Source organism: Protopterus annectens, chromosome 6.part0 (genome assembly GCF_019279795.1).
Source record: "Protopterus annectens isolate FY-2018-M chromosome 6.part0, PAN1.0, whole genome shotgun sequence".
NCBI classification, from domain to species: domain Eukaryota; kingdom Metazoa; phylum Chordata; order Ceratodontiformes; family Protopteridae; genus Protopterus; species Protopterus annectens.
The window spans coordinates 747,406,553-747,420,101 of NC_056737.1; the positions used below are offsets into that span (position 1 = coordinate 747,406,553).

A 13,549-nucleotide genomic window follows, 5' to 3' on the forward strand; every position below is an offset into this window, starting at 1 on the left:
CTGAACTGGTAATGACTGGCCCCTACCCAGAAGCGAAGAAATCTCCTGGAGTGTCTGTCCATCTTGATATGGTAGTACGTGTCCTGAAGATCTATCGAGCACATCCAATTGTCCTGACCCAGAAAAGGGAAAATGGACTGCAGTGTCACCATCCGGAACTTTTCTTTTTGTACAGATTTGCTCAATCTGCTGAGATCCAGTATTGGTCTCCAGTCCCCTGTCTTTTTTGGTACTAAAAAGAATCTTCAGTAAGTTCCGGATCCTAGTTGGTCTGCGGGGACTTCTTGAATGGCTCTTTTTTTCTAGCAGTCTTGAAACTTCTGTGACTGCTTGATCCCTTAGATTGGGTGAGACACCTGGAATGGGCTTTTTTGATTGTATGGGGGATTGATGGAAGGGAATTTTGTAACCTCTGGATATGATGGATAGTACCAATCTGTCTCTTGTTATACTTTGCCAGGCTTTTGGGTACAGCAAAAGTCTTCCCCTGACTGCCTCCAGAGGTAAGCAGTTGGGCAACCCTTCAGGGATGCTGGAAGGGTTTGGCCGAGAAAGTATCTCTGTCACCCTGGTTTTGCAGTCCCCCTCTGCCACGAGGGCGGCGTCTGCTGTTGTTGTTTCCCCCTCTGCCCCGGGAGAAAAATCACCACGTGTCAGGCAAGGGTCCCTGGGATTTTTGGAACCACATCTTAACGCTCTTCTGACCCTTGGGATAAGGTCTGGAAGGAGTGGAAAAACGGACTCCCACGGCAGAGAGAGTCTTGCCTTCCTGCTCACACCTGGTCAACGTGTCTTTCACCTGAGACCCAAAGAGAAAGGAGCCATCAAAGGGAGTAATGGTGAAGGACGCTCGAAAGGGTTCCGCAAACTGACACAGCCGCATCCAAGCATGTCTCCTGAGAGCCACACCTGCCCCTGCGGCTCTGCTCACTCCATCGGCTGCACAGGAAATCAGCTGAGAAGCTACTTTGGCTGGTGCTCCCTCAGCTGTAGAATCTTGAAGGTTATCTCCAAGCTCTTTCAGGAGATCCCTTTGAAGATGTGTAAAATGGCATAGATAGTTCAGGGACCTCATTGAAAAGGTGGCTGAAGTAGACATTCGCTTTCCATATCTGTCCATCGCCTGAAACTCTTTGTTCAGAGGATAAACAGATGAAGAGGCTTCTGCTAACTCTTTCTTGGTGGCTGCTGCTACCAACATGGCATCAATGAGCACACCTTTGGAGAAGAACTGCTTGTCCTGGGGGCTGTAATAAATTTGTTTGGTCTCCTCGGAGTAGGTTCCACAGAATCTGGAGCTGACCAAGCCTTTCGAGCCACTACAGACATGAGTGGATCGAAATGAGGAGATACCCAGGAGGTGGAAGGTCGGGAACCGAATGCATCCAGGTATACAGACTCGTCCTCGGTAGGGGCTAGGGAAGTCCAGTCTCTCCTCTGTCTAAGCATTTCAAGGATGTCCGAAAAGGAAACAACTTCAGAGGGGGACCCTTCCGATTCATCCATGTCTGTATCTGAAGTGACAGACTCAGGGGAGTCTATGCGCTTCCTCTTGCACTTCTTCTTCCGGGGAGGCTCCTCCGAGTGATCAGGGGAGGCTTTGGAAGAAGAGGGATCACCCAATGGGGTGTCCTGGGGCATAGGTTCCCTACGCTTGGGGTCTGGAGGAGGAGTAGAGGTTGGAACAGACACCTCAGGGGGAGGAGCCGATGCAGCTGGCAGTAGAGCTGTTTCGGGGGATAGCACACTCCGCATGACCTAGAAGGCATCCCGACCTCTAGGCAGAGAAAGCTCCAGCTCCGAAGAAACAGGAGTCTTTCTCCGCATCGAGGATGACGGCTCCGAGGCTGATGTTGGAGCCGAGCTCACCTGCGCCGAAGCTCCGAGGGGGAGAATGGGGTTGGACAAGGGTCCGATGCCACTCCCCCCCTCAGAGCCGACGAGAGAGCCTCAGCACCCAGATCCCTCGATAGAAGGTATGATCGAGGTAATCGGAGCCGACGTCTGAACCGAAGGAGAGATGATGATCGGCGCCGACGGTTCTACTACCTGCAGATCCATGGTCTCCGGCTCTGAGCTAAATGTAGTCTGAGGAGGAACAGAAACAGAGGCAGATGGAGCCGATACCTGTTGAGGTAGGCTGGAAAGAATTTTTGCCAGTGCCTGTGACTTAAGCAACCTACTTACTACTCTCGCCACATCATGATCCAATAATCTACAGGATCGAGAGGAGTGGGAAGAATGATGGCTACGTTCACTGTGTAACAAAGGTGACTGAGGTGCCGAGTGGATGGACACCAAGGACGGAGACCTCAGTCTCTTATGGCTCCGAGACGGCTCCGAAATAGCAGAGGGAGCCGACGGAGGAGTTGTCTTGTCGCTGCTAGCCGGCACCGACATACTTGGTTGGTCAAGTAAAGGAGTCAGCTCCGAAGGTGGAGTCGACGGCTTGACATACTTAGGGGATTTCGCTGACTGAGTACTTTCAGCTGGAGAATCCCGAGGCTTCAATAATCCCCAAAGGATTAATTTGTTTTTGCGCTCCTGCAGGACCCTTGGACTAAAAGTGTGACATATAAAACAGGAGTCCTGCAGTTGAACAGCGCCCAAACAATATACACAACTAGTGTGCCCATCTGTCAGAGACATTTTCCGACAGCATGAGTCACACCTTTTGAAGTCATATACCTTGGTATCTTTAGACATTATAGTAACGACCACCACAACAACAATAATAATAAAAAGCTATACTACAAACAACAAGAAACAAATAGACTTTTTTTTTTTTTTTAGTTAAGGAACAGAAAGGAAAGCCTCTAATTTAAACGGCTATCCTAAGGGGGGCCTCTCTAATTTAAACAAGTTCAAGGGAAACAGAAGGCCTGAAAGTTATGGGGCGATGGCCAACAAAGCTAAAATACACAAGAAAGTGATAAGGGATAAAGGAAAATTATCTAGACAAAAAATTGACAAATACTTGACAAAATTTGAAGAATAAACAACAGTATATTAATAGAAAAAAACTATACTAAGCCTGAGCCAGTAAGGAAGCAACCTCGCAGCTGAAGCGGCAAACGAGATCTGGGTAGCTGGCGCTGGGCATGCTGGGATAAGGGGTAGCCTCGAGCCAATAAACAGCTCTCGAGCTATAGAAGATGGCCGAGTCGGAGCAGAGGATCGGCTCCGAACCAAACAAACACAAGAACGAAGGCGTGATGGACAACTTAACATGTAGGGTTTCCCACAAGTAACTTTGAAACTCTCGTGTACTCTGATTGGAGAGAATGCCCATAAAAAGATGGCCTCCAACAGAGGACCATCATATCAATTCAACTGGCTGACATGACTAGACAGAATCAGTCTGTTGACCATTAACTTCAAGTCCCAAAACTGACAAAACTCTGTACAGAACCCCTTTAAAGAAATTGATGATGCAGAGCTGGGCCACAGTTCTGCTACCTATGAGGGCATAACACAGCGATATGGGAAAACCATGCACCCTAACAGTGGAATAACTGACACTAAGAGAACCATGACAAATCAATTGCCTACCAGACCACACCACTACTATAGCCAAATATCATGCCAAACAACAATTACTAGCATGGAATTCATAAAAAAAAAATCAAAAGGCCTACCCTATTTCTTATATCAGAAGCAGTAAGCATGAACTGGTAGAGCATCATCCTGTATGTACTCCAGAGTTTGACTTTTAGTCTCTGTTTACCTACAGAGAAACTCTGACTAGTTCACTTAACCTGACAGTGTGCATGAGACGTTAGTCACTCCTGAAAAGACACTGCACAAACTGGATGTACCCAGTTAAATACAAAAAGAAAAAACCCTGATTACCATATAATTTTTAACCTTATAAAATACTGCACCGATAATGCATGTGGGCAGAGTTCTAATCATGCGTTACCCAATAAGAGAAGACTATCCTCTTTCCTTTCTATCTAGGCTGTTATAATCTCAATTTATGTGCCTTTAAATTAACACTGAACTTTATTTTTTTCTTAATTGTTTTTCTATCACCAAGAAAGCTGAGCATCGAGCTTGTGCTAGGTGGCTGTCATCCATTCAGTTATAAATAACTTTTTCTTGTTGTTTTAACCCCAACCTCAACAGCTAACATGCACACCCATAAAAATGAGGGCCTGCTATGGCTTCCCTGTCAGCATGCACATTCCAGCACATGCTCTATGAAGTTTACTGTATGGATACAGCTTGGCAAAGCAAGATCATGTCTATGCCAATTTAATGCATGTCATGCATCTCTCTAGTAGATTCTGGCAACATTACACGTGGGACTGCCTTCCTCTCCGTCATTCTCTCAACCCCACCCTCCATCATCAGTTCCTCCATTGCCCAGGTCACTGGCCAATACTATGATGCCTACGTCACAGTCAGGCCTGTTGTACTTTTTAATCTGAGATTACAGAATGACCCTTTATTACGAAAAAGTATGGTTTTGCCCTACTGAAGAACAGCTTTGACTTTATTTGAAAAAGTCTGATAACTGGGACACATCCTGGAGGTATTCACAACTTTGAAGACATCCACTAAGAAAGCTGAGTAGAATAACAGTAACTAATGAATAAGCCAAGTTGCCATTTCAACTGAAGAAGGTTCCCTTAGCTTATACAATGAAGGACTCCTGCACTGCTGAAGAGACCACAGTGTCTGAAACCACACCAGTTTCAGCCATAACAGGGTAACAAGAATGCATTTTGGTCTTTACACTCTGAATTTTGCAAGGAGGTATGAAATCAGGAAGATGTAAAGGAACCTCCACTGCCAATAATGAAAGAAGGCATCCACTCTCAACCCAGATTCTGCAACAGTAAGCAAATGATGGGAATAAAAAGTCTCTTCTGTAGTAAGACTGGTGTCCCATTTGGAGAAGAACATGACAAGCAGGTCTCCCTGATCCCCAATTACAAGACACAACTTGAGCTACACATGTGGGGATGAAAATGACAACAAGGTCCTGATCTACAGTCCAATGCCAAACTTGCATCACAATGAGGCAGAGGGGGATACAATGCAGACTTTATTGTTTAATAAAATACCACCGCATGGACTGGTTGAATAAAAAGATTAGAATGGCAATGAGGTGAAAATGTTCCAGAAAATGCAGTGTAAGAATACCATCCTCAGCTTAACAGCAGACACTTCTCTCATGGCCTCAATACAAGCTATACTTGGAAGAGTAAATGGAGGTTGTGGTTTCCCTAATAAGCCAACAAAGCATCTATCTTCAGAAACAACGATAGGCTTGAATGCAGGAAAGGCAAATTCACACTGCGTCCCACTACCCTGCAGCCTACTGACAAAAGTAGAAAGCCCCAGAAAAGGGATGCTACCAAGGAGTTGTTTGGGAAGACCATCAGATATCACTTACTAAAGCAAGAAAACACAAACAATTCCTCCCCCCCGCAAGGCTGCTGCCACCCTGGTCTGGACCAAAGCCTGACAGCCCTAACAGCAGCACCTTCTAAGTAGTGCTGACCCAAAGTGAACTGAAGGAATCTTACAGCAAAGCTCCAACATAAAGATGTGACAAAAATAATATACTGTGTATAATGACCCCATGTCAATTTTCCATGATGAAATGGGCATGATCCTCCGATACCAGACATGCACAAATTAAATTGCTGAGATCTAGAAGGGGACAGAGTCCAAGTCTTTAAATGAGGAAAAGCTGAGAAAAGAATCCCCCACTTCCAGAAAGAATGAATGACCCCCCCCTTTCAGCAGCAAACTTCAGACCTGTTTAGGAGCTTCTGTGAGGCTAATGTTTCATGCAGCAGATCACCTGATGCAGAAGTGTGTAATAGCTCTAAAATGCAGCCATGTGACAAATGTCCAGAACTCACGTTTCTTGGTCAATGGTTTTAAAAGCTAAAGTAACCTTGAAGAAAGTACAGTCGTTTATGTAATTTATCAAAGACACAGATGTCCAAGAAAATACACTGTTGCTGTCCTCACATTTGGGATATGTTGCATACAGGTAGCCCATGGTTGTTCCATCTTCCAGGGCTATACCCTCCTTCAGAGATTTGGCCAATGGCCTCCCATCAAAGGTACAGATATATCAGTAATACAAGGGGTACTGGAGTTTGGTTTTATTAGCTTGAATTCACCCATGAAGACTTAAAGTCATGGGTATTCAGAAGCCATGTAGCAGAAACAATAGCATGTCCTTAATGGTCATTTGCATATATACAATGGGCCTCCACTAAAGAATGTTTAACATATTATACAGTGAAAAATCAAACTTTGCTGGGCCTTTCTTGCAGTTTTTACTAGCAAAAAGGATGCACTGGCCAATGTCATCTTCAAAATGTTCTTGCCATCTCAAAGGCCAGGAAAAAGACCTTGGTGCCACAGCCCCAGTGCACTAGAAGGTACAGCACCAACTTTTCCAGGTCCACCCCCCCAAGGATCCCAATCCACCTCCAGGTAGTAGACAAAGGACGGATAGGGGCCTGGTGGGAAGGTATCTAATGCAAATCAGGAAGCCACCTTTATACATATGGCAACAAAAAGCAGGACATAAAGGGTGAAAGGAGTGAGGGTACCTGGGCTACAATAGTTAATCTAGTTGAGCATCTGCAAGCATTGCAAGTTTCTTACACAACTATACTAGATTCATCATTGTATTCACTGTTGCACTTCACTCATTTGGGAATAATCCCAAAGCACAATGTTCCAAGGAGGAGGAAAAAATATCAATTGGATACATCTTTCAAGATAGCCAAAGCAACCCCTAACCTCTCCCTACAGACAGCCCCTAGGCTGAAGTACTTATAGAAGGTGTGCACCAATGGGCATGTAGCTACTTTGAATACAGTCTGGGTAGTAAGCCCATAAGAAAGGCTATGGTGGCAGCAGTGGCTCTAGCAGAGTGGGCACTAATCTGATCTTGGACAGACTTGCCATTGTTCAGCTAACAAAAAAAAACTGCACTGAACCAGCAATTCAGAAAAAGTTTGTTCATTAGTTTACTCGCTTTCCCCTTTTGCATGCCAAACAGCTGATCAGATTTTCTGAATTTTTCATTCTGTGCAAGTAGAATCTCAGCTGTCTGTGCACATTAAGGTGATGTAGGGTCATTTCTCCTGAATGTTGTTGTTGTGGAAAGAAAATTGGCAGTTGAATAGCTTGCTTTGGGGCCATTCTGGATACCATCTCTGGCATAAAAGTGTAGTAGGTATGCAGGAAAACCCTGTCCTGATAAATGCTCAGCAAAGGTTCTTTGCACAACAAGGCATGGAATTCAGAAATCCTTCTTGATGTAGTAAAAGCCACATAAACAAGCATATTTCACAACAGATACTGAAGGGAAGGCAAAACAGTTGGTTCAAAAGGAGCCAGGTAAGTTTTTCTAAAACAAAGTTGAGATCCCATGGGTATATTCTTCCTTGGTGATCTAAGGTGAATGACCCCCAATTGGGGATATGTTTAACTAAAAGTCAGGAGTACAGAGGGGGGACCAAAAGTAAGATAGGCTGAAAATTACAGTTGTGTACACTTACCATAAATGTAGATGTTCGAGTGTCTTCACTGTTGCAGTCATCACTGTAGGGTTCTTGCTGCCGGCAGGCAGTCCTCGGTCGGCCAGAATCCCAAAGTCTGGGTCCGGCGTCGGCTGTTCAGTCATGCTCCCTGACGTCAGAGCGCTAGGAGTACAAAGCTGCCAGCCGATGCCATGTTCTCCAGTTTTTCTTGCCCCCGATATCAGGTGCCCAAAAATGAAGGCTAATAGTAAAACAATAAAAGTAACATACAACAAACCCCATACCCTGAAGCAAATACACCTCAGAAGAAGGGTGAAGTAGGAAACCACACTAATGAAAATATATGAGTGGTCAGGAGGGAGGGTAACCCAGACTGCAACAGTGAAGACACTCGAACATCTACATTTATGGTAAGTGTACACAACTGTACTATGTTCATCATGTTTCACTGTTGCAGTCATCACTGTAGGGTTGAATCCCAAAGCTGAGAAAAAGGGTGGTGGTTATAGAGTAGAAGGGGCGGCTAGAAGGTCCTGCAAGACTGCAGAAGCAAAGCCTGCCCTAGTCTTAGAGTAAAGAGGGAGACTGTAGTGCTTAGAGAAAGTATGCACTGAACTCCAAGTTGCAACTTCCAAAATATCTTTGGTAGGTACTCCCCTGAGAAAGGCAGCTGAAGTAGCAGCAGCTCTGGTAGAGTGAGTCCTAATTTTTCCTGGGATTTGCTTTCCATGATGAGAGTAACAAAATCTGATTCCATGAGCAATCCATTTAGAAATGGTCTGTTTTGAAATAGCTTTGCCTTGGGAATTTGCTGCATAAGAAACAAACAGTTGCTCTGTTTTCCTGATATCCTTGGTTCTGTCCAGGTAAAAACAAAGTTGTCTGTGTACATCCAAGGAATGCAAGATCCTTTCCCCCTTATTTTGTGGATTAGTGAAAAAAGTTGGCAGGTGAATAGTTTGATTTAAAGCCACTTTGGAAACCACTTTAGGCATGAAAGTAGGATTAGTCCTTAAAGACACCCTATCTTGGTGAAAAATAATATAAGGTTCCACAGCCATGAGTGCTTGCAACTCCGAGACTCTCCTGGCTGAAGTCAAAGCCAGCAGGATAGCTGTCTTCCATGATAAATACTTAATATCAGATGTGGCAGCAGGCTCAAAAGGAGGCAGAGTGAGTTTTTCCAGAACATAGTTGAAGTCCCAGGCAGGTATGGGTGGTGTCCTAGGGGGCCTTAAATTCTTTGCTCCTCTGAGATATTGTTTCAGAAGTGGATGGGAAAAGATTGGAGGATCTGTATTGTAATTTGCAGCGATAGCTGAGGCATGTATTTTTATGGAGGAGAAGGATAAACCCTTATGTAGCATGTCTGTCAGGTAAAGTAAAATCAGTGGAATGTTAGGAATGAGGAGATCCGAATCCTGAGCATGCATCCAGGTGCAAAATCTCTTCCATTTACCTGCATAAGATTTTCTAGTGCTAGGTCGACTGGCTTCTAAGATGACATCCATGACCTGTTTGGGAAGAAAAGGATTAATCATAGACCCTGAATTCGCCAGACTGCCAGGCTGAGAGTTTTGACATGAGAGTGCAGAACCTGGCCCTGGTGTTGGGACAAAAGATTTGGAATCTGAGGTAAAATCCAAGGTGGCTCTGGGATAGATTCATCAGTGTTGAGTACCAAAATTGACGAGGCCAATGTGGGGCCAGTAAAATCATCATCTTGGGCTTGTCCTGCTTGATCTTTAATAACACCCATGGAAGAAGAGGTAGTGGCAGAAAGGCATACCCAGAGAGGTTTCTCCAACTGAATGATAGTGCATCCACTTTCCATGCTAGTTTGTGAAATGTCCTTGTGCAAAAAATCTGTAACTGGTGGTTGAGGGGGGATGCAAATAGATCTATGTCCAGGCAACCCCAGGCTTCTGTAATCATTTTGAATATTTGGGTGTCTAGCATCCACTCATGTGAGTCTGACAGGTTCCTGCTCAGGCTGTCTGCCAGAATATTTTGTTTCCCTGGCAGAAACTAAGCTTGTAGATCCACTTTGCAAGCTAGAGCTGTATTCCAAAGAGTCATGGCTAATCTGCAAAGGGGGTAGGAGTGTGAACCCCCTTGCTTGTTTATGTACCACATAACTGTGGTGTTGTCTGTCCGTATCAGTAGTTGTCCTGATTGTAGAAGATCCCTGAAAGCCAAGAGGGCATTCTGTACAGCTAACATCTCTTTTAAATTGATATGCATGTGCTTCTGATCCTCTGTCCAAAAACCTTGCAGACCTTTTCCCTGCAAGTGGGCTCCCCATGCATATACCGAGGCGTCCGTGGTTAACATTTGGCTGGCTGGAGGCAGACTGAAGGCTTTCCCTTTGTTGTGAAGACATGCCATGGTCCACCAATGGAATTCCTTTTGTAGACAAGGCAAGACAGCAATCTGTGTGTCTAGACTGTGGCAATGCTGGGACCATACACTTTTTAGGTACCATTGTATTTTTCTCATATGTAGTCTTGCATTTGGTATAAGAAGGATGCAGGAGGCCATGTAACCCAAAGCCTGCAGGAATTTCCTTGCAGTTAGCTGAGTTATTGACGCCAAGGTTTTGAAAGTTGAAGCCAGCTGCAGTTGTTTTTCGGATGTCAGGAATGCCATCTGGTTTGTTGTGTTTAGGAGAGCACCCAGAAAAGTTATCTGTTGTGTGGGTGTCAAATTTGACTTTTTTATGTTCACAGTGAATCCCAGGTACTTGAGAAGATTTTGAACAAATTCCAGATGCTGGAGTAAGACATCCTTGCTGTCTGCTTAGATAAGGGAGTCATCCAGATAAGGGTAAATTTGAATTCCCTTGAGTCTGCAATAAGCTACTACTGGTGCCAGGCACTTGGTGAAAACCCTGGGCGCAGTAGACAAGCCAAAAGGCAGCGCAGAGAATTGGTAATGTTTCGATCCGGCCTTGAACCTGAGGTATTTTCTGCACTCCTGTCTGATTGGGATGTGTAGGTAAGCCTCTTTAAATCCAATGTCACCATCCATGCATTTTTGCTCAACATTGGCAGGAGCTGCTGCAGAGTAAGCATCTTGAACTTTGGTATGTCCAGGAAAGTGTTTAAGACTGACAGATCCAGGATGGGTCTCCATGAATTTTGTTTTTTTGGGAACTAGAAAAAGTCTTGAGTAAAAACCTTGGCCCGTCTCTGATTGTGGAACCAGTTATATGGCCCTCATAGCCATGAGGGATCCCACCTGGTTTAATGCCTCTGACCATTGGTGTTTTGGTAGGTCTGGCCATCCGTTTGGTCTTGGCAAGGTATGAAAGTGGAATTTGTAACCTTTTAAAACTACATCCAGAACCCACTTGTCTTCGGTTATGTAAGTCCAATTTTGTTGAAAAAGAGAGAGTTTTCCTCCTAGAGGGGCTTCCAGGAGAGAAGTTCCTGGAACCATGCAGGGGGAGTCATTGAGCCTGTTTTCTATACGATTGAGGTCTGTCCTCTCCACCCATGGGGGTGGAAGCACTCCACTGTCTAGGTCTGTAAGAGGTCTGTGCTTGGGCCCTCCCTCTGGAGCACCTATATCTACCCCTCTGAGGCCTGTCCAAGCTGGGAAAGGACCAATTTTTAGTTGGCCAATTTCTGCTAAATCGTGGGGGCTGAACTTGTAAGAAATCCTTAACCGTTTGCATGGATTTTGCCTTATCCTCCATTTTCTTTATCACATCTTCAGCCTTAGGCCCAAACAAAACATTATGCTGAACAGGAGCATCCAGTAACTTTGCTTTCACTTGATCAGGTAAGTTTTGTTCCTTTAACCAAGCATGCCTTCTAATGACTGTGCCAGAGGCAGCCGCCCTGCAAGAAGCCTCCAAGGCATCAAAACCACAGTGTAAACCATGCTTACCCACTTGTTCAGTGGCATGCATCAAATCGTGTAATTCCTTATTATCTGCACATGCAGTAATGGTACCCAGCTTTTGTTTCATAACAGACAGTAGAAATTGCTGATATTTTAGCATATGAAATTGACAATTTAAAGCCCTAATAGATAAAGTAGCAGAAGTGTACACTTTTTTGCCCCATCTCTCCAAAGCTCTAGAATCCTTATCTGTCAGAATAGGGTTTTTAGCAAAAGCGGCCTTAACCCCCTTAGGACCCTGAGAAATGGTTTCTGGATCAGCAGTAGGATTTTTGTAAAGGAACTGGTGGGAGTCAGAGACCCTGTAATATCTGTCGGGCTTAGCAGGGGCTGGAGGAAAGGAGTCAGGAGTTAAATTAGCCTCAGAAAAGGCATCATCCACAATATCCAAAATAGGAGGAATAGCCAGGGGTCTATGTTGGGGAAGAAGAAGGAAATCCCTAAGCCTTCTCTTAGATTCCGAGTACTCCTGTCCTTCCCAGTGAAAATGTTCCCTGATGTCATGTAAAGTTTCCCCAAAAGAAATATCCTCAGGGGGAGAAGCTGATGGAATGGATTCCTCAGCATCAGAATCCTCTTAAGGAGGGAAAGTATATTCCTGTTCAGAGGAAGACACTGAAGAAACAGATGCTTGATCAGAAGATTCATAATCCAATTCTTGCCTTGGCCTTTTATCTGGAGGGGGATGTGAACCCCTAATCATGGTTTAGTAAGTCCTCCGCCATTTTAAGTAGCTGTTTCTGAGATTTGGGTCCCGGATCAGAAGAGACCTGGGCTGGTGTCTTAGATTTTGAAGGAGTCTTTGCCTTTGTCTTTGCCTTTATCAGAAGCTGTGTAGGCCTGAATACCCCCTCGGAAGCCGGTACCTGCACAGCGGCTCCGGACCCATACGAGGGAGCATTGTCCAAAGGTCCTGCAGCTGGAGTGCTCAAAGGCCTAGTTGGCTCCTCGTGGGAGTCCGTTTCGGCAATCGGTTCTGAAATGGCTGACGACAGGGGCTGCGAAAGCGCCTCACTGATGAAGGCCGAACCTGTAGCTGGCTCTGCTTGTAAAACGTCGTCTGATTTGGACCTCGGAGGCCTGTCCTTATCCTTGCGTCATTTGTGAACTCCGGTAGTCGGAAGCGTGTCCGACGACATTTTATAATTAAATCGCCTACCAAAGTAGTGAAAAGCAAAATCGTACCTTCGCTTAATCGTACGTTGGTTAAATCTAGCACAAAACCGACAACTAGCTACGTTGTGGTCAGGGCCTAAATAAGGAATACAGTAAGAATGGAAATCCTTATGAGGTATATTTGCTTCCCACAAGAAATGCAATTATTAACTTTTTCTGACATCGGACTGGAGCAAGAAAAAAGTTTCCCCAACGGGGTACTTAGCTTTGAGAAGAAGTAAGTCTTCGGACTGAAGCACGAAAAAATATCAGGAGTCAGCCGACCGGCACTTGCGAACTGCTTTCACCGCACGGCAAGAAAGACTGGAGAACATGGCGCCGGCTGGCAGCTTTGTACTCCTAGCGCTCTGACGTCAGGGAGCATGACTGAACAGCCGACGCCGGACCCAGACTTTGGGATTTTGGCCGACCGAGGACTGCCTGCCAGCAGGAAGAACCCTACAGTGATGACTGCAACAGTGAAACACGATGAACATCAGCTAAAGCATGAACTTTTATAAAGGTACAAGCTAAACTAGATTTGTAGAGGTCTGACAGATATTGCAGTACCAAAACCACTTCAGCACTCTGAGTCAAGATTCCTAGACTGGCATCAGAAACACCTAGCATATCTTCAAATTACTAAGGTAAGCTTATTCAAGCTGGCATTCAAAGTTGCCAGTTTAGGATAAGCAGAGAACCTCTGTTTTGAGTCAGGAGGTCCGCATGCAGAGGCAACACTTAGCGCTTTTCTCTTGCCATGTTCTTCAGGAAAGGGAATCCTAGTTAGGGCAAAAGCTGCTGTCACTGGCCCTGGCCAAAAAAAAAAATTGCTCCTTTGAATTTTAATACTGTCCTTTTACAGGTCAGTCCAGACTACCAACTTGCTTTTCACTAAAACAATCATTACCTTCTTCTTTTTCTGGAACACCAATCACATGTGTGCTCTTTCAACTTGTTCT

The 13,549-nt window shown here is 44.9% G+C and overlaps 1 protein-coding gene across 1 annotated transcript in view; it reads right to left on the bottom strand.

The window, feature by feature from the left end:
• PIK3C3 (phosphatidylinositol 3-kinase catalytic subunit type 3) overlaps nt 1-13,549 on the bottom strand; it is a gene marked incomplete in the record, with an annotated part of 1,653,126 nt that overhangs the window by 687,889 nt on the left and 951,688 nt on the right.